We start from the raw sequence: 24,659 nt of genomic DNA on the forward strand, positions 1-24,659 counted from the left end.
AAAGACATTTTGCATTACCTCTCTAGGGACAGAGGCCAGACGTATTATGTTGGGACCAGTGAATTTTTCAGCAATAAAAGGGCCGGGTTACAGGCGATTTTAAGTAGTCATCCGCGCTTATCTTCGTCCGTCCCACTGTGACCTATTCCTACTGCGACCTATTGCGGTTGTCCTATTGGGATCAGTTGACCTCTGCATTACATTGCGTTTATCTCTTAAAATCTTCCTAAATTCACACTTAAGCAGTTAAGACTTGACAATGTAACTTATAAAGGCATCCGAGTCCACTTCTTATCTAGTTTCTAAATTTATAACCTTCAAAGTTTTTATGCAAAGTGTTCAACGTCTTTGATTCTTCTTTCTTTATCAGATGGCAAGCACATTTTGCGTTATAATTCGGTTCTGCTACGCCAAGCACCAAAGCATGAACAACAAGGTAAGCGAACGGCCAATTCTTGTATATGTTCCAACGAGTAATCTATTCTCTTTTGGAGTTGACGCGCCCTAATTTCTGCTGCTTGTGTTTTCCGAGCGACGGCTATTGCAACCTTTAAAGTCATCCCAGTAGAAACGCTTGCATTTGCAGTTTCAGGTATGCGGGGAACAGGGCAGAAAAGGCTGACGTCTCACACTCCTAAACTTCGTTATCAGGTGTGGAAGTAACCAGTATGCACACGCGGTTTCACCTAAGTTTGTCTTTTCTGAAGGTTCGAAGCCTGGCGCCGAACTATATTTACTGCATGATTTGCGCTGAAGGGCTTCCACAGAAAGCTCAGCAAGGGAAAAGCGCCCACCCGTAAGACCGGCACTATACTCGGTTACAACTTAAGAACGGCACCACTTCATGTAGTGTATCACTCCGCCAAAGCGCCGGACCCGTGATGTCAGTGCGCACGCGTTTTGAAAGGGGTTTGCTATGAATGCGTGATATCGTCTGCTATGAATCGTGATATCGTCAGTTTGTTTGTCGTCACTGGAGTCGTTTATAAGCATATTAAGTCCAAAAAATCACGGGAATGGCTCACACCATGTTCAAAATATTCCCAGTAACGCCCTACTTGCGCCGAGCGGAGAAACATCCGGCTACGGTGATAAGGCACAGCGGCAACTTCTGGTGCCATTCTTAAGTTGTCACCGAGTATAGGCACATGGCTCGCTTGAGCTGAATCGCATGCAGAAACGGTCCTAAGCGATCAAGCGCAGGCGACGCCGCCGTTTCACCCTCGTCTAGTCACCTGGTACTGCCGAGGAAAGGTTCCGAGTGAGTGAGGCGTACAAAGAGAACATGAAGCTCGCGCGCAAGCTGCTTAAGGTCATTTGCGACGTACTGAATGACCTTGGCAGATGCAGCGTATTAGAGCTTTCGCTCTACAAATTCGGTTAAATTGAAAGGACAGCACGTGGTTTCATTTAGTGCAAACAAACTGTTAGGCCACCAGAATCACGTACCAAAACACGAATCTGCGGCCATGAATACTCAATGAAGACGAGTATATCCCCCGACATTAATGTGGCTGTCAATACTCAATGTTTCTTGTGCGTTGTCGGTGAGGTTTTTGAAATTGTTCAGTGTAGCCATCTTCAAGCTATCTCCAAACTATATTTGCGAACAAAAGTCGGACCTGCAGTTTTCACTCCTGCTAGGCTATACTGTCTTCCATGACCGGCTTTATAGACAGAGACCTCCGCATGATCACCAATTCCGCGTGAAAATTTATTGGCGGTTTGGTTCTTTGTTGTTCTTCCAACGTCACTGCACCGGCTTTCGTCGCATTTATGCCCCAATTATTCGCTGTACACGCGTTTGCTCGGTATGCCATCGTTGTTATTTCGTCTTTTTCTCGCACCGTTCTTCTCAGTTTTCGCCGATTTATACTGGAGGAACTGCGCACCTTCTGGTTATCGGTAGTGTGCTCAAATGAACGTTTTTAACACAAAATTGTTATTTGGCTAGGCTGGTGAAATCGCGCAACCGGCCGACGTAGCAGCAGCATGAATACTAACTCTTGAAAACGAAGCTACACTGAGTGTGATTCTAGCGTTGTAGGTTATAACAAGGTCGAGTACTGGGCTAGTTAGCATACATTTATTACGAGGGAAAACGGAAAGTCAATGGTGCCAAGAAAGGACAGAACGTGTTGTGTCCTTCTCTCGTCTTTTTGGGTTTGCGCTGTTCCATCATAATCATTGAAGTTGACTTATGCTAGGCTCGCTGCGGAAACTAACCAAAGTAAACGCATTCGCGAAAGAATGTGCTGAAAGATCCTGCAATATTTTGCATCGTACTTTCAGGGAACATATCACACGCGATCTTATTTGTTGCTTACAGCTGAGCAAGCCCGGCAGGCCCACGGTAAAGGCAAACTTTTCACCGAATCAAAAAGATATTTCGAAGATTGCGGTGGTTCTCACCGAAATCATTGACCTAAGGCGGCTGCCACTTGTTGGGCTTGTAAGGGAGCTTTCAAAAACGTGGCGCTCAAGTTATGGTGAAAACGCCACAGCACCGCTGAAAGTAGTGCCATCGAGAGTGCTCCTTTCGATGAAAAATATTTTTCTCGCAAGAAGGACGGCACTTTTACAAACAGAATGTCACTGTTTGGGTGTTTATAAATCTTCCAGCCTCCTCTGTGACCTTTCGCCCATGCATTAACATGCTGCGCGTAGAAAGAAAGCTCCTCGTCGTAAAGCCAAGTCGACAAAACTTCCGCATGAATACATGAACTATAACTATTGAAAATACAGAACGCTCGTCGAGAAGGCGCATATGGTAGCAGTGCCGTTTAGTTGTGTGCATTGGCGTTTGCATAGCTGAGACACAAGGCTAGACCTCCCTGATAATTTTCGTTGCTGATCGGTATTGTAGGTAATGATCAGTAAAACCGGCATTGATTGGTACGACCGCTACATTTTATGCCAATAGTAGTCGCAGGCCCCACTGCGGGCGAAGCGAAGCCGGTGAGTTTAGGGATCAAACTCTGCCCCGCCTGACGCAGCGCGCCTTTCCTACACGGCAAGTTTTTGGCACTCTGGCACCCATTGGCGCCGGCAGTGATGGCCAGGTCGCTATCTATAAAGCCGGTCGGGCTGTTTGCTAAGCCCCTCTCGTAACGTAGTGAAGACGAAATCACTCATATCTCATTGCGCAATGTTAGTGCCGGTGTCGTCTGCGCCACCATGTTTCACAGCTTCGTTGATGAAAAAGGTTCAGATTCCATCATGGTGTACAGCGCGGCAATGCACATTTCCTGCGAAGCAGTATAGCTCTACCAGCTAAGAAATATTTCGTGTCCACGTCAGTATAAAACGCCAGGCTAAACGAAAACACTTTCTGGCACCGCCAAGAATCGCACCTGGGCCCGAGTAGACAAACGAATCGAGAGCCCGTCGGCTTACGGACTACGCTACGCCCGCACGGGGAGACGGGTAGACAGACCGCGTACTCGACAAGCACAGCGGTGGGTCTACCACCTACGCTCATTGAAAGCCCTCGTGGGAAGTGCAAACCGTATAACGTATGTGAACGGCATTCACGTGGTTTGGTTCAGCAGTGAACAGAACAACGTCCAGGGAGGGAGGCAGGCTAGGGCGCTCCATGACGGTGACGCATGAATCAAGAGTGCGAGGGAGGCTGTGAGACAGATGACGCCTTAGCCGCCCGCGCCACCCTCCTGCTCACCCTTCAACACAGCCTCCTCTAGACTTTCTTCCTGTCGTTGCGGCTGCGTTCGCTCACTTGTTTGCGCGGACGCCGCGCCTGCAGAACCTAAGTAGCGGTAGCCGGAGTACTTCGTTTCATTCTTTGTAGAGCCACGTGTTTGGATTCAAGTGACTTCGCATGGCTAATCGTTGTAGGTATCGTTTGCACCTTCGTAGTCCAACCCCCTTCACGGCGTGGATTGGAGCCATTTTTTTACGTGTAAGAGAGCACAGAGTTGATTCGGTGCGCATATTTGAGTTTGTGTTTACAGTGGCCCAGGTGAACCAATGTGTATGTGTCGTCTCATTATCATCGCCATCATTTCCTTTCGGCACCTTTTCTTTCTGTTTGGTTATATGGCGAGAGAGCTGGCCAATCGTTCTTAAGAGCCGTACAGGTACTGTGGTACTTACGTAATTGCTATTTGCGCAATTGCCGTGCTTGAAATATTTTAGTGACTGGGTACTTCATTAACAAACGTATCCAGGTTGAAAGCCACAACTTCTTAACTAGGCTCACGTATACTCAGCGGGAATCGCCAAACTGTGGTCGTACGTGGGGTCTGTGCTTGACTGGCATTCAGGAAGACCGCCTGAACACCTCGCCTCTTTGAAGTAGATTAATATCCATTTCCGCTGATTCGGTTACTTTTCGTCTGTAGTGGAGTGCCAGTTAGGAAGGGCGATAGCTGGTGTAGTGTATCACTCCGTCAAACGGACGGACGCAGTTGTCAAACCGCGCGCGTTTTTTAATGTCGACAGTCTTTGCTGGGCTACCTGAACGCAGAAATGTTGGGCTTTCTTTATGTCTTGTCCCTCGATTCATTCGCATGTCAAAGTTGAGCAGGCATTGAAGAAGACATTTATATAACCACAACAATTCCTACGTATCTAGATCTGGTGGAAGTGTTATTACTTGTAGGCATCGTTGAACAAAAATTGAACATATCCTCAGATTTGAGGCACCAATTCAATACGTAAATGACATTTGCGGTGTTCTTTTATTAGAAATTACATGTATGCTTGTTTTACGATAGCAAATGAAATCAAAATCACGCCGTCGGGTACTGCCTCCCACGCTAGTGTAGCTCCTGGCGGCAGTCTAAGTTGTTGTACAGTAATGAAGCATTCCAGTAGAAGGCCCGTAGCCCGTGAGGGGAGAAGGGCCTTATAGAGGAGCGGTGAAACGCGGTAAACTTGACTTGATTTAGGTGGCAGGGGCGCCAGACGACTATAGTCTTGAAATGGAATTAGCAATGACGTAAGGACAAGAGCGGCCAATTTTTAAATGCGATTGTGCTTAAGGCGTAACATCGTCTTCCTTTTGACACCTAATCATTTTGTTGCCACTGGAGGCAGTTATAAGCAGAATAAGTGAAATAAATCGCGGAAATTACTCGTGTCACGTTGAATATACTGGGATTAAGGCACTTTCGGCGTCACGCGGAGTAACAGTCGACTGCGGTGACAAGGCCCACGGGAAATTTCCGTTATTCTTAAAAGGACACTGAAGTGAATTTGTCAAGCTACTGTTTTGCTTGCCCTGCCCAGACTGGCTCAAATTAACACACTTTTCATCGTTTATCCGGTTGATGAGTCGGTAATTATTTTATAAAGCGCGAAATTACAAAAACTACCATGCGCGTTCTGCGGCGGCCGCACCAACTAAAGTGTGTGACGACGGCAGATGCACCTTGATTGGACGAGGTCCATGGTTAGCATTCAAACAAGTTTCTCTTTCGCTTCTGTAAAACAACATGCTTGACATCCGACTGCACCATTGGGTGGGCAATCACGATATCTCAGTAGTCGTCTTACCGCGCTTCTCCCATTCTGTCGGCTATAAAATGCCCAAGATATGCCCCCCAGGATGGCTTGGGATCGTAGAAATCACTAGCCGGGGCCTACACAGTGGATGAACGCCCTCGGCGTCACCGTAGACGCTCAAAGGCCATGCACTTTTCCCCGTATTTGGAGCCTGCCTCACTCATGCCTGTATCGTAAAAAGCGTGTTCGCACCAGGCCAAGGGTCTGTTGATTCCGACCCGTGCCCACTGCCCGCGAGCAGTCGGTGCTTATGGGAACAGCACGCTAACAAGAACTCGCTAGTGCGTCATTGTCAGACTAACCGTGTTCTGTGAACTAGTTCGTGGAGCAGTGAACGTTACCGCCCAAAAATGGTGAACTCAGTATAGAAAACACCGCCCGAAAAAGAAAAGTCAACTTACAAAAAAAAACAGAAAAAAACAGTGTACCCTCGGGGATTCGAACTTGTGACATGCAAAATAACACACCCAGCGCTCCAGACCACTTAGCCACAGACCAGCGCCGCCAGCGTTGGAAATATAATGTATATGATGTATAATCAGTTTACACTTTTATTTATTCTTACCATTTTAAGCAGCTTAGGCGACTATTTTGTTGTATACCGCTCGTCCAGTGAGCGTCCCCCAAATTTCCACAATATCTCAGGTCTAGCAATTGCATTTCTTAGAAGGGAAAGCGTTCGCAGATGTGTGGTCGTGCTGCTGACGACTGTGCTTGTTTTTCCAACGCAAATAAGTGCTTTGTGCTCCCTATACTCGGGGACAACTTTCTGTGGCAATGGAGACAAATCTACGAGGGGGGGTAGAGAGGGGCGAACTGCTTTGTGCTGCTGCGCTAAAGTAGTTCCAAGGAAATTATTTTCGGTTTTGGTTTCGGCGTGACGCATACGCATTTGCTACAGTTAGTTCGCATGAGCCCTTTGGTTGAATGCACTGAACTGCAATCGCCAATCATGCAGGCATAGTGACGTCTCCTTCTCTACGCTTCATTTGATTCTCAGCAAAAGCCAACGCTTTCACTGGAGAACTCGAACCGACTTTATATATTATAGCGTGGACGGTACCGTCGAACTCTGAACCGCCCAGAAACGCCGTCAATTTCGTCAGCGCTGCAGTTTTGAGGGCAGGCATTGATATTTAAACTCTGCTTTAGCCGAAAGCTGGGTAGCACAACGGGCACGTGTAGCGTGATTACAGAGCGCAGGCTGGCTATATCGTTAGGGCAGCACGCGCACACTACTGCGCTAAGTGAAATCCCATTTAGATCACGCTGAGTTAGGCAGGACCCAAGAAGTTTCGGTGACCCGCAGCTCGTAAAGCGTAGAGGAGAAGCTCGTGCTTCAGAACCCATGAATCCTGCGCTCGATCCCCACGCCTTCCTATTCCAATATATTTGATGAACATCATACATACTTTCGGGTGTGTCTCGCTATACACGTTGCGTGGGTTTCATACCTGGGGATAGCAGTCGTACTGCACTGGCTAAGGTGCCTATTTACAGCATATAGGCGTGTCAGCACTTCGACGGATGAAATACGTAACGCTGTCTAAACACCTGCACAGTTATCGCTGGTCGTAAAGTTTAAAAATAATTGGTCACTAAATATTTTGCAACTAATGTGGTCACTGACATTGTAAAGTACATTGCATTACCTAACTTTGCCAAACGGCAATATATCGAGCCGTTCTGAGATTGGTGGTTAAGCCACCCCCTTTCCATTTTTTTAATTTGTGATCACTCGCCCACTTCTTGGCTCACTTGCCGAAAAAAGCACCGACTCCAGAACCCCGCAACAGGGCCTGTCGGCAAAATTTCAATTGGCTACCAAACCAGGCAACAGAATTCGCGTTCGCTGCGTATAGCTGCTAACTCCTCATCAACATTCCAATTGGCTGCAACATCCTCTTTTCTTTGTCACTTACATGAATGTTGTGGGAGCATGGCTGGCTTTACAATAAAAAATAGCTGACTGGTATTCATGACTGTAAATTTGATGTTGGCCTCACCTTGCTCTATTTGTTCCCAAGCCCAACACGTGGATTCACCAGTGATGGTCCTGCCCGTCCAATTCACCGATTTTCATTTGGCGGCGATGGGGCACCCCACCATCGCTTAAGTGCTCCAAAATTTCGCAAAACTGTAGAATTGTGTGGCTATGACCAGGATTTGCACACACAATTCCAGAACCAGCAGTAAAACTCTGACACTCAGGGCTGCCACCGCCAATTGCAAACAGTTTGACATCGGTACACCGTGAGCTATATAAACCAGGAATAATGTGTGCTACGTAAAAAATTGAAGCAGAAGAAAGAATATGTTTTGTTTCATTTATTTTTTTCTGCATAATCAGCTGGACAAAACCTGGAAGCCACAGAAGTAGTCACACAACCACAAACATGCGCCCGAGCGCCAGTCCCAGGAGTAAACCTTTAAAACCACGGCCCTATCTTTCAAGCCCACTTGAGCACTCAAAGCCACGAAGCCACGTATTTCCAAACAAACATTTCTGGCTCTGTTAGCAGTTATTCGCAGTCACTGAGTACGGTGTACAGTAATTTCTTCATATTAAATGTGAAAACAGCATAGATGTGCCAGACATTGCACCACAAACATGACAAAGTGACGCTGCCCATCCCCACGGCAGTGAACTTTTCTGCAAATTCTGTTTCATGAGAGTGTGCCGTTACCTTTGGGGTGTTAGACCTCATATCCCAGGGCCTCGGGAAGCTAGTATTTTTAAAAAGTTAAGGCTGGTAGCAGGGAAAGCCGCAGCGTTTCAACAATTGAAAGTGAGGCATTGACGATTCGTATTACTCCTCACCATTTAACCCTGTATATACCCATTTAAAAGAAAAACATTTGAGAAGAAAATGGTCTTTGACTTCAGAAATCTACCCTCGGTAGTCGAAAAGACCAACAAAACATGAGAAAATGAGTACAAAGTATTACCTCACTTACAATGTGCAACTGATGGTAGTATATTTTTTCCAGATGACTGAAACAATTACAATAGATAGACAACTCAACAATGCATTTCTGGACGTCACCACTACCATCTCGCAGTTCTTGTAAAACATTCTGTGTGAAACAAGATACGTGACGTGCCACTCCTCACTTCTTGCTACCAGCGTTCGTCGTCAGGTTCCATTTTATGCATGACAAAGGTACAGCAAGTGCATCTTAGCTGCCACCAACAACCTCCAACCTGAAGACTAATTCGCATACTGACAACAAGCACTCCTAATGATTGCCTGGTGCTGCACAAATCCAGCACCGTATGAGCAGCTACCTCGTAAGTTTCGGGGCATCAGAAAGGTAAACAAGGTGTCCTGCAAGTTGCTGCGCCCAAGCAGCACCACATAAACCAACAGAGCGTACTTCCAAGCTTCTGGCCACCAGAAAGGAAAACAAAGTGCCTCGTCACTTGCCACACAAGGCCAGCACCACATAACCAACAAAGCGTACTTCCAAGCTGTGGGCATCGGAAAGGTAAACAGGGGGCTCTGTAAGTTGTCACACAAAAGCAGCCCCACATAAACCACCAGAGCGTACTTCCAAGCTCCCGGTCACCAGAACCGTATACAAAGCACCTTGTCACTCGCCACACATGACCAGAACCACATAAGTCAGCGGCCACCGGTTTCATATCAGTTCCTCTACACCGCTCATTTCGCTGTCACTGCAGTCACTAGAGCTGCTGAATTCGGAACATAGCGGAATCACGACGTTGTCGATTCTGGTGTCGATTGCACCATCCCGCTCCCAGGCCTCTTTCTCAAGACGCTCCACATGAGCGCAGTCCCGAACCCAGTTTTCGCGAGTCACGAGGGCGATGGCTTCGTTAAGTAGTCGTTCGACTTCAGCGAGAGTGAATGAAGTGTTGTTGGTAGCAATATACCCCTTAACCTGGCTCCACACCATTTCAATAGGGTTTAATTCACAGTGGTAAGGAGGAAGACGAACAATCTCATGACCAGCAACTCTGGCCAGGGCTTCAATCCGTTATCCCAAAACCTTTTGTTTGTTCTCATTAATCAGCCGAAGAGCTGGGGCGTCAACTGGTCATCACACCGCGGTATGGTTTTTGCAGTCAACCAAGACTGAATGTCGGCCTTGCGCCACGACGTCGAGGGCAGCTTTCCGGTCTGAACAATGTGGTACGGAGCATTGTCCATGACAATAACACTGCGTGGCTCAATGTTGGGTAGAAGTTGTTCTACGAACCCCTTTTCAAAGCGTGGGCCATCCATTTCACTGTGGTAGTCAGTGGAAGCACTCTTTGACACACGGAAAATGAAACATGCCCCGTCCACAAAACCCTTCTGAAGGACGATGAGCCGACTACCTTTGCCACTTGGTGCACGAAGCCCAGTAGTTAGATCTTTGCGAAAGGCGTCTTCACGGCATGACACAGTGGTGTCTTCCCACACCGTGCCCTTTGTGTGCCCAGCATTGACCCAAGTCTCGTCGAGGTAGTGCGAAGTCTTGCGAAAATGAAAGGAATACGTGTCAGTTTTTTTTGGGGGGAGAGGGATAATTTAAGACAGAGAAGGCATTTATTGCTTGCACCTAACGTCATTCTACTACGTAGCAGGTATGTTTAGTTTTTGGTGGCACCACAAAACACCAAAATAAAAAAGGTTCGCAGTACGTACACCACCCACGTGACTAACAAAATCCAGTCAGTGACGGCTAGCGATAGATTATTGTAACATGTGGATGCATACTTGTCCCTTCACTTGCTGAACCAGAATAGCATGCAAAACACGACGAAGAGGCAGGGATACAGAAAAACGCCATGAAAAAAATAAAGTGAATGCCAGTATGCATGTGGAGTGGTGCTGATAAGTAACTCTCAGAAATAAAATATTTGGCTGTACGAGAACCTCCATCGTTATAATTCTTGTTATATTTCAACTGTCAAATATATATGTTACATACGGAATTTTTGTTTTAATCTTCGGAATTGACATTTATCTATCTCTCCGGCAAATCGAAACAGTAACCACGTACCGTTTCTGCCTTCGAATTTATCGAAGGGTCCACAGATATTTCCGCCGCCACACGATGATGTCCTCCCTTTCCAGAAGCGCAGAGTTACGGTTTGGCTTCCGAAAAGCAAATCCAATGTCATTCAGAAGCCGACGCATTGTTCTGGCACTCAGCTTCGGCAGCCCCATGTCGGGGTCGCTGGTCACATCGCTGAGGATCTTTCCTGCAGTTGGCGCCTCGTTGCGAATGAAGTACTGATGCACTTTCCGTCGGAAAGCAGCAAGGGTAAAGCTGTCGTACCGCTGTACTCTTGTCTTTCCTGTAACTGCAGGCGGTTTCCCAGTCGACAAACGAAGCCTTTTGCGCTTTGGGGACATCGGGGTACCACGCAAATCCTCATTCTTCAGTTGTGCGACCGTACACTCGCTTACGCCGGTAAGCTGGCTAACCGAACGAAATGCGGAAACGACAAAGAGTCCTGGTTCCGTCAGTCTCACTTGGGCGTACACGTTGCAGACAACTTGCTAGGTCTGTTTTGGCAGCTTTTGGTTGTGAAGCTTTCTGAAAATTTTTTGAGGCGAATTAAGTGGCGGGCTTTTGGACGGAAAAGTAGCTTCCGTCGACGAAGACGCCATTCTTTTCTGAAGAGAACCTTCGCGTGGTAATTTCCGCAACCAAACAAAACCGAAAATTTCAAGAAGTAACGCTTACTGGCGATTATATTCAGACGATTTATTGGCATTGTCAATGCAAGGCTAAAAAACAAAATAGATGTTCTTGAATTGCATAGGTTACGCGCATTCAATAATGTTTGTAGAACTACTTCCAGCTGCGCAGCGACATGTCGTGGTTCACCCGGCCACTTCGCCTCCCCCCCCCCCCCCCCTGTAGCTTTCTCTCCATTGCCACAGAAAGTTGCCCCCGAGTATAGTTTTACCCTGCACGGTAAAGGTACCAGTTGATTTTATTTCCTTAGTACCTATATTGACTTCGCTGACTCTTCTCCCGCCTTCAAGTGGCCTTAAATTTTCCAGCCAGCGTACCAGTCACCGAAGCGTCGCATGTGCGCTTGTGCAGCGCTTGTGTGGAGCGACCTTGACTTGGAGCTAGATACAGTGTACAAACTAATAAAGTGAAGAAAGGCACATTCTTTCATTCACAAACGTGTCGTGGCTTTCTTTTGAATTGAGCGGAAGAATTGCGACAACCCGTCGGCGGCCGTTGGACTAAACGCTGGGCCGACTGACTCCGTCGGAAGGTCGGTGAGCCGTGCAGTAGCTCGAGTCAAGCCAACTCATCTCCTCCTGACGTCACACGAAAACGCCAGAGACAATCGGCGAGGATGCAGAGAGGAGGACAGCATTTTCGAATTGATTTTTCTAGTAAATAAATTCACGTAAACGTGCTCAAAATGGTCGAAACATGGCCTATCGACTCCGGAATACGATATGCGCTAATATTCTCGCAATGTTTACAAATCACTTCAGTGTCCCTGTAAGTTGTGCCCGAGTGTTGGAGCTTTGCTGTAAAAACCAGCATCCCTTCGACCGCTCACTTAGCGAAATCTATCCTTCCAGCCGTTGGCCCTTTTTGTGCCACTCGCCATCCATTTTGTGTCCCGTGGACGCCATATTTCATCCCACCATATTTAGCTATTGCTTGATCATTAAATCGGTGATCTGTCATTGGCCGTGTTGCATCATTTCGCACGCGATAACACGGCAAACAGCACACTGGTAGTAATATATCGTTCATGAAATGGTACTTTAAGGAAGGCGCGTCATAATTCCCTAAAGCAATGCGATGCTTCTTTGGAGTAGAATCGACTGAATCGCCCTGCTGGCTCTGGCTCCACACATTAACCCGGTGCTCTGAAGAACTCTGTAAAACGAAACTTGTACAGCCCGTTTCTGTTGCTCCTCATGGTAATTACGGTGTGTTTACGTTCTGGTGGGCCCGTTCGGCCGTGCTGGTTTCATTATTTGTTACTGCAAGTTGCATCTTTACGACTATATCAGCAATTCTATGTGTTGCTCTCCCTTATCAGGCGTACCGTGGTCGGACACAGGCTAAAAACACGAAGTATGCCTAAGAAGACACGTTCTATTTATGTTTTTTTAGATGCGCCGTATTTTACGCGACTGTGGCTGGCCACAGATTCTCGCAGCGTTAACCTACGTTATTTCTTCTCAAGGAGATCTTGCATGGTTCCAAAGGCTGACATTGCCAAGTTCGACGACGTTAGCTGGATTCTACAATAAAGTATTAGTTCGAAACTATTCACTGCACCGAAAGCACAGACGGCATCCGTTCATTCTGAAGACAAGGCGAAGTAAAGAGTGTGGAGCCACACAAGCTTTCCCTAACCAGTCGTGTGTGCAATATTATTCAGCAACTTGTTGTGGTACCCTACTCTAGTATTGGCGCTGCAGGCAAGGAATATGCTTTAAAATTGTGTGTTGCTTTAATAAGCAGCTCTACCTTTTTCCTCTTCATCTAGCACAGTTTCGAAGAATTCAAGAACGTTACGTCAGACTGCATTCAGAACTTTTACAACATTCAAACTGAGCGACTTAACCCGGTAAGTCAAATCTCAAGCATTTTCGCTCGTACAACTCTCTCTGTCTCTCATTCTTTCCTAGTTGTGTACTCTCAAACGAGGGTATCGTTGCTCTGCTGGGATAGCATTAAAGACGTTCTCATTCAGCTGGCAACACTCATGTGATCAGTCTATAAAAACACAAACTCAAACAGTCACAGGATCATAGTGATATTCCTTCGTTTCTTGATTTTACTTTAATGACAAATCTACACTATCGTGACCCCATTAAAAGCATATTTGCTTCGCACACTTAGCCCTTTCATTCGTTAAACACATAGTATACCTTATTACAATGGCGCAAATATATATATATATATATATATATATATATATATATATATATATATATATACAGAGAGAGAGAGAGAGAGAAGAGAGAGAGAGAGAGAGAAAAAATAAGGGTTGGCAGTCAAGAAAACCTTGGAATGCAAAGGGGAGGTTGTGGTGGGTCATACAAAGAGATGAAGAATTTTTTTAGTCGAAAAGAAAGTGGTGAGAAAATGCCCGCCGGGTGGAATCCGAACCCACGACCTCCAGAATACCGGTCTGGTCCGATAACCACTACGCTACCGTCGGGGCTGTTTGCCCAGCACTTTCTCGGGCATTTATGTCAAGGTATTTTTGTTTCCTGCACTTGGGGGTGGTAGCCAGCGCCACTCGGACTACTCGGGGTGAAGGGGACCTTCTTTTTATCCCCCGGGCCGTGCCTCGAGTGTCTATGATATGTCGAGAGTGGTCGACCAGCGTTGAACCCTCTTAAGCTCTCTTTGGCACCAAGACTGCCAGAACAGAGGCCCTCGCTAAGCATGTAGCGAATCAGAAAATTGGAAATGAGGGGCTCCGTGAAATAAGACAGAAAATAACGGTTGGCAGTCAAGAAAACCTCGGAAAGCAAAGGGGAGGTTGTGGTGGGTCATAGAAAGAGATGAAGAATTTTTTTATTCGAAAAGAAAGTGGTGAAAAAATGCCCGCCGGGTGGGATCCGAACCCACGACCTCCAGAATACCGGTCTGGTGCGATAACTACTACGCTACCGGCGGGGCTGTTTCCCCAGCACTTTCTCGGGTATTTATGTTAAGGTATTTTTGTTTCCTGCACTTGGGGGTGGTAGCCAGCGCCACTCGGACTACTCGGAGTGAAGGGGACCTTCTTTTTAACCCCCAGGCCGTGACTCGAGTGTCTACGACATGTCGAGAGTGGTCGACCAGCGTTGAACCCTCTTAAGCTCCCTTTGGCACCAAGACTGCCAGCACAGAGGCCCTCGCTAAGCATGTAGCGAATCAGAAAAGGAAATTAGGGGCTCTTTGAAATAAGACAGAAATAAGGGTTGGCAGTAAAGAAAACCTCGGACAGCAAAGGGAAGGATACGGTTTTCTGTGGTTTCTGTGGGATACGGTTTCCTGTGGGAGGATACGGTTTCCGTAGGTTTCCTGTGGAAATTAGTCAGAAGCCTGCCCTGAGAAACTATGACAGTAACATCCAAGAAATTGATGCTGGGCTTAGAGTACGAATGAGAGAGGGAGATAGTAGGATGCGCAAGGTTAAAAGCCTCCATAAACGCAAGAGGTTCCATTTCACCCTGCTGCCATATCATGAATATATCATCTATATACCTTTTGTAGTACAGTGGCTTGAAATTTAGGGTTGCGAGGAAGTTTGACTTTAGACATCCCATAAAGATATTCGAGTAGTTGGGCTTCGTTTTGGTTCCCATTGACGTTTCGCTGACTTCCACGTAATTTACACCATCAAACCAAAATTGTTAAGTTCAAGTATAAGGTGAACGAAAGTTTCAAGGGTGAGAGAATCAATAGGTTTGTCACCCGCCGACCGCTCATACGCACATGCTACAGCGGTGATTCCATCCGCATGCGGAATCTCAGTGTATAGCGACACGACATCCAGGGTAACAAGTAAACAGTTGTTAGGAATTTCGATCTTCATGATCTTTGAGATAAAAACATTTGTAGCCATAATGAAAGAAGGAAAGCCGGCGGTAATGTCGCGAATAAGAGAGTCGACATAGCGCGAGAGGTTCTCGGTGACAGTACCAATGCCAGAAACAATGGGGCTACCTGGGTTGTCATTTTTATGAATCTTAGGGAGAAGGTAGAATCTACCGGCTACTGGGCTTAAGGGGATAAGAGAACGAGCAGTTGTTTCAGTTATTTCCTGATTTTGAACGAGCTCAGTGAGTTTATTTTTGACAATTCCCTTATAATGATTAGTGGGATCACTAGGTAGTACTCTGTAGAACGTAGATTCTGATAGCTGTCTATGAGCCTCGTTGACATAGCTTTGTCGAGGATCATGATGGAGCCTCCTTTATCGGTCGGTTTGGTTACTATTTCCGGGCAACCTGCGATTTCTTTCAGGGCTTTCTGTTCCTTGTAATGATGTTACGGCGGAAAGAGATTTGCTTTTGGTATGCTACTTGTACATCGCGATGAACGCCATTAATGTACATGTCGAGGCATGTATAGCACTGCGTGGGAGGGGTCCACTGCTTATGACTAGGTAATGCAGTTCAGGCTTCGTCGGTTGGAGGATGGTCATGGAAGTACTCTCGAAGCCTCGTATTTCTTGCGAAGTTGTCTAGGTCCTTAAAAAGCTGAAATTCGTCGAAACCGCTACTTGCCGGGAAAAAATTGAGACCTTTTGACAGGGCGCTCATCTCATCTGGTGACAGGGTAATACTAGAGAGGTTCATCACATTTCCACTGAGATTTTTGACCACGGCTTCCAGCACCTCCCCGCCCACCGAGTCCTCGCCGTGCATGCCGCCGTGTCACGGCATGCCGATGTGACCACCGTGGCTACGGACCTTCGGCTGAGCTCCAGGGACCTACACCCGGAGTCCCCGGACGCACACCGCAGCCTGACACCCGTACGTGCTCCTGAGGACATGGCCATGGAGCACCGACGCATCGCCAGCAGCGCAACACCGAGAATGCGCCGCGCCCAAAGCCTGCCGCGCCCGCCCTCGGAATCGACAGCGACCACTGGAACACCAACCACAACCGAGCCACTGGAAAACGCCAGCAGCGAAGCCGCGCTGCCTTCGGACGCCCCTAAGCCAGGCCATTCCCCGCACAACCTCTGCAAGAAAGTGTCTTCTGCGCCGATACACTGACTAGGTCTCAGAAAACGCTGTAATGCAGCCTCCTACTCAGTGTCAAAACTGTTCTTAAAATTAAGAAAGGTTACTGAAAAACGTATACGTTCACAGTATTTGTCTGCCGAGGCATAGCTTCCATGGGTTTGAGGGTTAGGCTGAGACCTGCAACTGCCCAACTCTCTCCATCCAAAATGAGGAAGTGGCAACAGGTACTAGACAACGCATTCTTGCAATTAACGCAGATAATTCTAAATCACTACGAGACTATGGACTATGTCCCATTCCCTCCGCCAGGAAGAGGAAATTCTTGGTAAGATGCTAAGCGAAAGAGAATGAGGCCTTCACGCAGCTACGAATCCAAAAGGGCATCCGCCATTTCCGAAAAAAAGTTCGTAAATTTTCCCGAGATACTATTCCTAGCAATGACTACACCCGTAAGTATAAAGTTAGGCCCACTACTAATGGCTGTCCATTATCTGGGAAAGCACATAAAAAGCGCCCCTTTAAAGTGATTAACGCGCCAAATACTGACCATTCACCAGCTCACATTAGCGTCGGTACTAATCAGTCTGCCAACGGAAACCCAAATTTTTATTCTCCTTCTGTCAGCTCTCCCCAGACTGTCAACGCTAACGAAAATCTCATTGGAAGTGTGATGAACCTCTCTAGTATTACCCTGTCACCAGATCAGATGAGCGCCCTGTCAAAAGGTCTGAATTTTTGCCTGGCAACTGGCGGTTTCAACGAATTTCAACTTTTTAAGGACTTAGATAACTTCGCCAGAAATATGAGACTGCGAGAGTACTTCCATGACCGTCCTGCAACCGACGAAGCCCGAACTGCATTGCCAGCTATAAGCACTGGACCCCTCCCACGCAGCGCGATACATGCCTCGACATGTACATTAAAGCCGTTCATCGCGATGTACGAGCAGCATACCAAAAGCAAATCTCTTTCCGCCGTAACATCACGAACAAGGAAAAGAAAGCCCTGGAGGAACTCGCAGGTTGCCCCTAAACAGTAATCAAACCGGCCGATAAAGCAGGCGCCATCGTGATCCTCGACAAAGCTGACTATGTCAACGAGGCTCATAGACATCTATCAGAATCTACGTTCTACAGAGTACTCCCTAGTGATACCACTAATGATTATAAGCTAATTGTCAAAGATAAACTCACTGAGCTTGTTCAAAATCAGGAAATAACTTAATCAGGAAATCAGGAAATAACGATGTCGGGGCTTCTCGTCTCCGGAACACAACATGATGTCAGCAAGCAGTGTTCGGGGTGCGCTGTGTGCGACGTGATGAGCCACAGGGGAAAAACTCTTCTCCTCGCCTTTCTAATCCTCATTTTTCTCTATTCTATGCTGGGCTCACTTCAAAATGTCGCTGCTATTATGCAGATTTGTTGAAGACACGGCCGATACGACGCATGCAAAGTGCTCGAGTTGAAGTAGAGCACCACCACATACTGCCAGTGCGACTAACAATATATCTCTTAACGCCACCGCCGAGAATCGGGTTGAAACGTGGCAGACGCCGCACGCTGGTATTCTTTTTTTCTGCGAGATGCGAGTGCAAAACGCCTGCGCAGGCGCAGTGGCCACGGTCATGGCAAGTTCACTGTTGCCACGCGAAAAAATCACCGGCTATATTTTTCAGTGAATACCGCCTGTGTGTGAGTGCGCGTGCGTGTCCGTGTGTGTGTCTTCGGAATCCCTGACACCAGTGAGCCTGCAATAACTGCTACATTCGTTTTATGATCGCGGAGACAATCTGGAAGCCCAGCTTCTGAGCTTTGATTGGGTTGTACTTGAGCAAGCGTTACCTCGTGACCAATTGGCAGTTGTGCTGAACATGTGCTAAAGGGTGAGCGCTCACTGAGGTCAGTTGGGTGACTCCTGAGAACTCCCTCATTTATCAGAAAGTTTAGTTACAGCCTTTTTTGCCAGTTCATATTGATAGCCTAGGGATGCAATCAGAAGCTTAGGAATACAAATGACGAGGACGGTGAAAGAGGGACGCAGTTTACTTCCCGCTTGATGGCGACATGTTTCTGCATTTACACCCGCTTACTTTCCTCATTAAAATATGACAGAACGTTCAAATCCGGATTCATTACATGAAGGACTGTCCACGGGTTTTTTACCTGAAATACGTTATAGGTTTTTGCTAATTTGCTTTCCAAACACCACCTGTGTCAATCCACCAGGGGACCTTCGACAGTACTGCGTAAAAGTTGTCCAACTATATCGGCAATTAACTTGGACGTTGCTCAACAACAAATGCCCGATGTTCCGTAGAAAAATAACCTATAACCTTGTTACACCTCCTCCATCACCTGCCTCTCACAGGCAAACCGTCGACCTTGCGACGCATTCATAGGTCTAAACATTATCTCTGTGGTTTCTTTTGTTACAACCAACTGCATGTGTGTACTGTTACTGTTTTGTAATGTACTGGTCATTAAGGGTAACAGAGAGGATCCCTAGCCCTTTAACTGCCACTACCGAGATAACTCGTCAAACCACCCACGCGCACCCCCTGCTACTCCCGAGTATACCCGTGCTGCTTTTTAAACTCTCTCTGCCTCTCCCGAGACAATTGGTGCGGGAAAAAAATTCCCTTCATGTCGCGCCATCTATGGAGAGGTCACCTAAACACATAGAACTTGTAAAATAAATTTTAGACAACAGATGAAGCGCACGTTTTTACACCCGCGTCGCTTCATATTGGCAGAAGAGTATTTCCTCTATGCGGCAGAGCGCAGCAGCCATGGGGAGACAGCGCGACACGTGCGTCCGTGCTTTGACGGACGAATAAATTAAAGAACTGCTGATGAATTCTGACTCAGATGAAAGTGATAACGATGAAGGAGCTCAGCTAAGTGACTCGACGAGCGGCGACAGCGAAGAATGCCACCGAAGAATTCTACACCAAGAAGGTTTTCTAAACGGCTGGACATCCTACTTAGCAGATCATTTTGGTAATTATTGTGGTAATTATATGTAATTAGTAAAACTTTCTTTTTTGAACAGGATATTCCTGATGAAATATCTTTACATGTGCTGTGGAGTATCATGGTGCATTACTATCATGAAATTGCCACTGAACCAACATGAAAAAATACCCGGCGGGGGGTGAGGAGCAGTCAGAAAAGAAAACCCTGCAGGGAAAGGGCTAGAGAAGGTAAGCGTTGCAGGGGGCGGCAGAAAGTTAAATGGGCATATGAGGTCAAGAAGTTTGCGGGGTCATTGCTCGCAGTTAGCACAGGACCGGGGTAATTGGAGATTAATGAGAGAGGCCTTTGCCCTGCAGTGGGCGTAGATAGGCTGGTGATGATGAGGATGATGACGTCACAAGGTGATTATCTTTCCGCAGGAGCTGATGCTTTATGATAAGACGAAGCACGATGAAATAACTGTGCGAACACGGGTAAGCAACACGCAGCTTGCACTTTCAATAAAAACTCCACGCTCACTGAAACTTGCTTGTTCGATAAAAGTGACCCGCAAATTAGGCATGTAAATAAAACGCACATCCATGTACAATGCAGCCATATGGAAAGCAATACATAGTTCCAAAAGAACTCCACATTAATTAAATATTTCTCCTAGACCTTTATAGGAATATGGGCTACCGCCTTTCTGGTGCTTTAGCGCTACACCTAACAAACAGGAAGCTAGCATTTCTGAGAGAGAGAGCCAATGAATCTTACTCGAAGTGAGGGCTTGGTGTTCACCGAATAAAATTTTTATGTGTTGTGGCAGAAAACATGCCTTATAATTGGGAAAATTCTCTCTAATTACCCGTGGTATTCGAGTACATCAGTCAGAACTCGACGTATATTGACGTGGGAAATTAGACCGACAATGTACCTTAAGGCATCCGAGTTTTTTAACCCTTCTCTTCTTTATTATAACTTTGTTGTTATGATGTTTATTGTAGTAATATCGACCCAATAAGGGGTGCGATCCCTGCTTGCAGTGAATCCGCCCTGCTTACATTAAGGCTGGTTGTTTTAGTCTGGCAGCTTTGAAAAGTAGTAAAGTTAATTAACAGTTTCCTTATCGGCGTTCTATCGGAATCAAAATCCAATCATCCGGGCTTCGCCTGATTTTCCAAGCGGCTCAGTAAGGTTATCACTAATTTTCCGGTAAGGGGATCTAATCAACGTGGTTGAAACATATTTGAAACGATAAAACGAAGCGAGCCGTTCATAAAACTACTTACCATATATTGTCGGGTAGAGGAGTAATACAAAAAAACTGTGGTTGATTCCTCTGTCATGGGAATCGGTAAAGCGCGAAAATGAAATGTGCAGCGACATCTGCAGAGAAATTAGCATATTTTGCGGGATGGCGGCTGTTTTGTCGGTGTGCTTTGCGAGCGACGTCCTGCTACGGGTCACTTCAGGAAAGGTGCGAAGATTTAGGTCCTGCGCCGTTGCGTTGCGACGAGCTCAGCTTGTTGAACGGGAGAGGTAGAATTTGTAGCTTGAACCATGCACGCGCGAACGCGCAAACGCGCTCCGCTACCCGCTGGCGGTTCTCTTCGCATCAAATGAGTCGGCGTTGGCGCCATTCGCCCGTTGGTGTCGCTGCGACGCAGCTGACGCCAACTGTCGGCGCTTGTATGCAACATGATGAACTACGCTTCACCTCTCCTAGGCGGCAGCACCATCCGCGTCAATGAACCTTTTCTGGCGTTTCTTCTGTGTTCGTTGGGCTGGCGTCATTTCCAATACGGATATGACGTTATCGAAATCTTGGTGTATCCGGGAATACAACACTTTCGTGTTAAAAAAAAACTTCCGAACGCCTACTCTAGGTCCAACTGCAGGCATCGGCTCTACTGTTTACATTTTAGCGGCATCAGCCGGGACCCTCTTACCGGCAAGATCTTTGGTATGGTTTCCCAAGACCCACTCTAGCTTAAACGTCGGAAGCTACACTCAACAACAAGCCGATTCTAGCTACGACCCGCCGCGGTGGCTCAGTGGCTAAGGTGTTGTGCTGCTGAACACGTATTCGTGGGGTCGACACCCGGCAGCGGCGGGCGCTTTTCTGATTGAGGCAAAAAGCAAAAACGCCGGTGTGTACGAGATTTCGGCACACGTTAAAAATCCCCAGGTGGTCAAAATTATTCCGGAGCCCTCCACTACGGCGCGCCCCATCGCCTGCGTTGTGTCGGAGTGTTAAACCCTACAATCAATCAAATCAAATTAATCCTAGCTACTCTACTACATAAACTCGCTGCGTAGCTTCGGAAGGGGAGCCGGTTCTGTCCCGACTCGCACCACCTGGGGCCTAGGCTCAGCCGAGTGCACTTCTTCAGGCAAAGGGGGGGTATTACCAACCCCCCGAATTTTTTTCTGTTGGAGGCGCTCCCCTAGCTTGTGTATCAGCAGAAGGGGGGCCAAGGGTACAGGCCAACAAGGGTAACTCAGAGTAAGAGCTCGTAGTCACCTACGGCACAGTCAGAGTTACTCAATATACACCAGTTGCGAAACTCCCCATAGACGCAATGTATAAAAACCATTTTGGGGTGGTCTGTCTGCACTGGGGACAAACAGGGGCAAGTATGGGACAAGTTGACTAGCCTGCCATCTACGACAAAAAGTTTAAGGGCTTTCTGCCAAGGCCATTCTGCTGCTTGTGTAAGTTTTTAGGGAAATATCAATAAACCATAGCTACAATTTACGTAACATAATGTTTCGTAATACAAAAAGGAAGCTTTATTTTATTAACTTGTGTTATTCAGACAAGCTTGAAAAGCTTTGTTTTTTCCCGCTGTGTGCCAAGACTAAATACTTGTCCCTGAGCTTCAATAAACCAAGTGTGCTCGCAGAGCCCCCAGTCTGAAGCGGACGGTCGCAAATGGTCTATAATAAAGACCTATGGTGCAAAGTCACATACTGATAGCCACACTCAGTCACACTAATATTAACACACTACGAATTTGTGAGCAACCCTATAGCATGCGACGCATGCCGGAACTCTACACGTCCATGCCGGCGCGCGACCACTTCCACAGTTACGTGCGTCGCAGTGCGCTTGGAACTAGCGTTTTCAGAGCATGCTAACCCTACGTGTGCATAAAGAGAACGTATGCACGTGCCAGCAAAATACCTGGAAAGCGTTACGCCTCTTCAAAAATATTAAAAACCCAAAAATTCGACCCTCAAAACAAAAAACTAGTGCCCTTATATTCTGCAAAGATGGATGACCTGCGAAGCTAGACGCAGTTGACGGAGTGCAAGAAGCAAACCCCGTTTTTTGTCATTTGCTGTTAAGGATACTTCCTTAGCCATTTAGCTGTATTAGACTTGGAAGGTCTTGAGGTTTATCCTTGCAAACAAACACGGGGCAGTGTGCTCTCTTCCACGTCGTAGGGATCTTAGTCTCTCTGTAACACACAACCCAATCCGCTCGACCAGTTCAGGCACTTGGAAGGTCGCACACGGCTGTTTGACTTCCACATATGCACCCCCCCCCCCCCCCCGCCAGCACAACGGACATGTAAACAGTCAAGGCGTAAAACTAAGAGCTTCACGTGCGCCAAACCCTTTCCTCCCTCAGCTCTCCGCACCTGCACGCATAAACCGGCAACCGCTTATGTGCGCATGCTTAAACTTGAAAAACACCGATAAATATTAGTTGTGAAAGAGAACGCGGTGGCCGCCAAAAGTAACGCAGGAGCGGCACCGAGTAAAAGAGCTTCACCGGAATGAAAGCTTCGGGTCAGATATACACTGTTTCGCAGCGAAACGTCTTGGCTAGCCAACGAGGGGTGGTGCAGACCGTGGTGTGCTGGTTCGAAGATGGTAGTGAGATGTCAAGATGTGAGCGGTGGCAATGAAAGACAAGGACCGCCGTGAGAACTAAACCCAGAAGTGAGTGTGGAAGAAATACCACACAAACGTCCTGTTCAACCACGTTTTGCCGCCACGCCCGTGGCAAAACAGGCTGTTACTTGAGCTGAATACTACAATTCAGAAAAGTCACTCTAATGATGAAATAAACCTCAGTTCATGGTTCGTTTTAGTCGGCTCTTACATACGCGTTTTACCCGCCACGTATTCCTTATCCGTATTTTTCTACTTAGCTATTTTCGGTAAATCCTGTGACAAGCAATTACTTAACCTTTGTTATACTCCGAAATTGCCTTGTTCTACGGCTCACAATTCTTGGTTATAGTAGAATGCACGCGTGAAAATAGAGTTTGCGTTACTTCGCCTTCAAAGCTACCCCTTCAAAGCTACAGCAAAACACCCTTTACATAAAGCTATGCAGATTTTCGCTTCCAGCTGGACGTCAACATAAATAAAACTCGTCGACGACGTGAGCATCTTTGTATCTGAGGAATGAGTAGCTCAAACCAGTCATATCATACTTTGCCTCCTATTTTGTGACCCCAATAACCTTCAAAATACTTGAGTTTCTGTGAACTTTTCAGTCATAATTACAGTTGTTCTTGAGCTCAGCAGCAGCCGTGCATCAGCAGGGCCATAGGTTGATGGGGTGGTAATTTTTGTGTGTTTTTTTATTTTCCAGGCATGCCTCAGTCAACTGAAGTTCCCCAGCAGCCCGGATGTGTGGTTGGCACTCCTCAGTTGGCTTCGCGAAACTTTCTTGTAGAGCACTTTCTTGTAGCCGGACTTTTATTTGTACGCGAAGTTAATAGGTTTACAGTAAATATGTGTTGATTATTCCAGGATCGGCAACTTTCTTATTCTACACAAAACGTTTAGGATGCCATTGCCGGAATAAACACAGGTTTATCCTGCGACTACGGCAAAATCGGTGCGAACTGGTGTTGTGTTTTGCAAGAGTGAAGCTGTTGAGCAAATTGTATTTTTCGTGTCAAATTGTAATTTTTCGTGTCCACAGTTAAAATTGTAAGAAATTGCCCAGCGGGCGCACGTGAGCGCGGGCCTCCCGGTGAGCACCCGGAAGTTAACAAGATGAAGAAACTACCAAGCGCTCGTGTGTGTGCCGCGTAACGAACGCCCAGCAGCCCCTGCGCACGTTCGTCAAGTCAAGCATTACCCCATTACGAACATTAGCCAAGAATGCTGCGGTGGAAGCCTGGCACAAAAAAAATTCTCTCCATCTTCCCGCGAGGGGAACCCTGGGGTGATGCAAGGCATTTCACGTGGTTCAATTCGCTGGAGCTGGTTACGGTTGCGCCAGCCAACGTGGTAGCAGGCATGTTAGTGTCCATTTCATCTCATCGGAACAGCAGGTGGAGCAGCAGTCGGAGCAGTAGCAGCGAGAGCGACTGACGGAGCGACTGAGGAGCGCGCCGCAGATAGCGCGGTTATATAGCCGCTTCGTGAGAGTGAGTGATGAGAGAGAGACGCGCATGAGCGCTAACGCACATCTGACATGGCGAGGAGAACGAGAGAGAGTGTAGCA

The 24,659-nt window shown here is 47.0% G+C and overlaps 1 long non-coding RNA gene and 1 pseudogene across 1 annotated transcript; one reads left to right on the forward strand and one right to left on the reverse strand.

The window, feature by feature from the left end:
- Positions 1–376: 376 nt before the first annotated feature.
- LOC144173676 (uncharacterized) lies at positions 377–23,917 on the forward strand. The gene is made up of 4 exons (XR_013323357.1): positions 377–436; positions 13,019–13,099; positions 19,621–19,674; positions 23,796–23,917. It is a non-coding gene; the product is annotated as an uncharacterized LOC144173676 (long non-coding RNA).
- On the reverse strand, positions 9,561–11,153 carry LOC144173765 (uncharacterized; annotated as a pseudogene).
- Positions 23,918–24,659: the final 742 nt, after the last annotated feature.

Source organism: Haemaphysalis longicornis, unplaced genomic scaffold (assembly GCF_048455015.1).
Source record: "Haemaphysalis longicornis isolate Haplotype H1 unplaced genomic scaffold, Haemaphysalis longicornis Haplotype H1 scaffold_3, whole genome shotgun sequence".
Lineage (NCBI taxonomy): Eukaryota > Metazoa > Arthropoda > Arachnida > Ixodida > Ixodidae > Haemaphysalis > Haemaphysalis longicornis.